Genomic DNA, 3,784 nt, shown 5'->3' with positions numbered 1-3,784 from the left:
ATCAATTGCTAACAATCATATTATATAAAAGTTACTTTGTTAGCTGTGTTGAGCTTGCAACCTTAATTTGATGCAAAATGTATCAAGTTTAGATTATATATTCGACATGAGCTTAATTATTTATGATATAATGATCCTAACCATTTATATATATGCTCTCATGCAAAATATATGTTTTAGATACTTGTTTTTTTGTCCCTGTTACAGCATAGCTCCTTCAAACTTCAAGTGGATGTAAGTTCAAAATAGTTTCCATTAAAATAAATAGTTGTTTTGTAGTTTGTTACTACAATTTTTGTACTTTAACCATAAATACCTTGCGCATAAGTTTTGTTAGGGCTGCTGCATAAGTTGTACATGTTAGAACACTTTTATCGTGTAAGTTCTATTTATCTTCCTTTATACTGGAAAAGTTACGTTATTTGTCGTGTTCCATTAATGTTAGCCTTTTCGCCTCGTCTCTACTTATTCTCTGGTAGTTTCAATTTGTCAGTAAGTAGGATATCTGGATTGTAAGTTGATATTAAAATTCTTAACAAACTCTAATGTAATGGTACATTTCCATTTAATATGTACATATAAACGCAAGACTTATAAAAGTGAACGGAACTGGAATGAAATGTTTCTTTCTGTTTGTAAGGTTATGACCAGTTGCTGGTTTACTAGTTGAAAATTTATTAATTTTTCCCTATACTCCATAGCGATATGCATAAAAGCTGAAATTTTGCTAAACGCTCTCACTTCTTGCTTGAAAAGACGTTCTGAAACTATATAATAATGGAACATAGTTTTTTATGTTAACTAATCATTCCTCTTTGCTTTGTTTGGGTAGTTGCAAGTGTTATATTATTCTCCTCTAGATGTGGGACTTATGCTATCTCTCTCGAAAAAATATTTACTTTCTCTTTAATTGTTGCTTCGTTGAGTACCATTTTCATTGTAAGTTTCTTTTCTCACATTGATGTTGAGGATGGATCCCATAGTCAACAGTTGGTCCTAATCTGCATATCGAGAACATAAACAATCGAGAAATGCTAAGTCTTATAACTTAACCTGCTTCAGGTTCTGAAGCTGCTAGAGCGGAATGGCTCACACTAGTGAAGCATCTGAGGGTCATGGATATGAAGGCATTGATGTAATGATTGAGATAACAGTGAAAACTACGGATTCTTAAACACACAATTTGTGCAATAGTAATCAGGTACTTGATGATATTAATAAGTTCATCACAAGTGTTATTAAAGGATGATTAACAGTATCCTTTTTTTATCCACTCATTTCTTCATGCATATCCTTTTTTATACACTCCATATACAATCTTAATTAGAATAGTTATAAACGAATAGTAAGTTAATTTTGTTTCTTTGAATCATTTTATTTTTACCCTTATATAGATGTAAGTAGAAAATCGTACTTTAGGCTTTGCCTTTTTGCTCTTATTAATTATTCTTCCCTATTGGAGACTTAATTTCACTAATTAGATATTCAACATGGTGAATACTTTGCATTTGGTTTGCTACGTCCCCAATATGTAATCCAATGGTAGCTCTTCCACTCGCCCAGATTTGATGAACCTTCTTTAATATGATCCCATTTATATTGGTCGTGCTTTTACACTACTAAAAAAACAGGTTTTACCGACCTCAAAATCAGGTCGGAAAACAGTGGGTCGGAATTATTACTGACCTCATGAGGTCGCAAAAAACCGACATCATGAGGTCGGTAAAGTTTTTTGGTCGGGTATTAATTAAATAAAATACCGACCTCATTAGGTCGGTAAATTATATTAATAATATGATGATATGAGTTTACCGACCTCCTGAGGTCGGTAATTTATATGAATATATGATATATTTTGCATAAAACCGACCTCATGAGGTCGGTAATTTGTAATTTCTGAGAATATTATGCATAATGGGAATATTTTGCAGAAAACCGACCTCATGAGGTCGGTAATTTGCAATTTCTGGGAAAATTTTCCAGAAAACCGACCTCATGAGGTCGGTAATTAGCAGTTTCTGGGTAAATTTTGCCCATAACCGACCTCATGAGGTCGGTATTCTGCAAAAAAAATTGTAGCACCTAGCTGTTATTCCAGCTGCCTCCCTGTCAAGATGAAAATAATTTTACTTTCAACTAAAACGAGCCCAAATAGCTGCCAACAATACACCAAACTACTATAAATACATAAAACAATAAGCTACTATTACAACACACTAGATGGTCCGTGCACGGGCGTATGGCCGACATCATTGTTTGTATTATTTGTGCAATTATTACAGGAATACTAAAAGGATCATAACACCAAGAAAATAATTCTACATGTTTCAGGTTTTAACACTTCATAATATTTACGCGCACTAAGCAACAAAAGTATACAATATTGTGAAATCGTACATTCTTCATTTTCAATGAGGAAATCTGTTTACATAATGGAAAAAAAAAGCACCATGCCTTTTGAAATTTGACCACTCCATAAAGCTTTGTTGTCATAACTCATAAGCCTTTTTTCCCAAGTTGTCAAAGATATTAGAACCTGCCATTAGAAACCATAGGGATGAGTACCTGTCTACCAAAATAAAAGAAAGAATTTGGTAAGCGTAAGAAATGAGGTGGATACAATGTGAAGCAGGATGCAAGTAAAATGTTTGTGTCCTGTTAAGGTAAAGAGAAATACTACGATGCGACTATAAAATAAATAGCTCTTGGAACTATAAGTTGGTAGAAGGAACCCATGGGTGCAAGTTGGCATAACTTTGAGTCTTCTCTGTTATCCATGCATCAAGCAGCAATCAATGAAACAACAAGCTATATTGAGTGAGGAATGGCAGCTTGTTACTTGAAAGCCCTTCTAAGGCTAGCTAGCACTTAAGTAGTAAAAAACTAAGAAAACAACTTCACATCATTTGTGAGATTTTGCTTTGCAAGTATATTCAGAAGATGACAAAGGACTATAAAAGAAAAAATCAACTTTTATTCTATTGTATTCTCCTTAATATAGTAGGCAAAAATCATGAGATGATAATACTTGTTTATCAATGACAAGATAGTTGGTACATACCTAAATTTCTCTCATAAGAATTTTGCTACTTCCTCTTGTTTATTGAATTCTAAATCTGATGCCTTCAAACACCCCACATAAATAATCTCCAAATCTAGTCTTTCAGCTGCAAAATTAGTGTATGTAAAGCATATTTGTCCCATTCAGAAGACCACTTTTTTCCTCCTTATCCCTAAGCCTTCAGTTGATACTAATTTGCTACAATGATCATCTTACTTTCATTATAATAATTAGACTAATCCGATCAAAAAAAAAAAATTCTACTGCTAAATACAAATCTAGCACCAGAACTGTTTCCTGAACAAGAAACTGATGAAGAAGTCAATAAAAATAAGGAAACTCAAGTCCCAACTTCTGAAGATAAATGCAAGCAAGTGGCAGATTAAAAAAAATGCAGGAACCAGTGAAGGGCAAACATAATGCAACTGAAGATAAGGGCAAGCAAGTTGATAATTGAAATAATATGCAGGAGCCTGTCAAAGGCAGAAATAATGCGAGGCAGTCCAATTATAAGTATGCAAATTATAGATTCAGGAACCATGTCATTAAGGTACTAGATAGTGGTAAAGTTATTGGCAATGTTAAGGATTTAGACAAATGGCAAACTAATAAGGGGAAGAAGCAAATTAAAAGTAATGGTGGAATTAATGTGGAGAATGGAAAAATGCTTCTACTTCAGTATAGCCTAATGATGATGAAGAGGAGGTGATAGAGGAGGAAGTC

The 3,784-nt window shown here is 33.5% G+C and overlaps 1 long non-coding RNA gene across 1 annotated transcript; it reads right to left on the bottom strand.

Annotated features, from left to right (window-relative positions):
* Nucleotides 1-2,165: 2,165 nt before the first annotated feature.
* On the bottom strand, nucleotides 2,166-3,311 carry LOC132042251 (uncharacterized). Its single transcript, XR_009411396.1, has 2 exons — nucleotides 3,062-3,311; nucleotides 2,166-2,536 (listed from the first exon to the last, which is right to left on the bottom strand). It is a non-coding gene; the product is annotated as an uncharacterized LOC132042251 (long non-coding RNA).
* Nucleotides 3,312-3,784: the final 473 nt, after the last annotated feature.

This window comes from Lycium ferocissimum, unplaced genomic scaffold (assembly GCF_029784015.1).
Source record: "Lycium ferocissimum isolate CSIRO_LF1 unplaced genomic scaffold, AGI_CSIRO_Lferr_CH_V1 ctg14300, whole genome shotgun sequence".
In the NCBI taxonomy this organism is placed as follows: domain Eukaryota; kingdom Viridiplantae; phylum Streptophyta; class Magnoliopsida; order Solanales; family Solanaceae; genus Lycium; species Lycium ferocissimum.
This window is presented reverse-complemented; position numbering and strand designations above follow the sequence as displayed.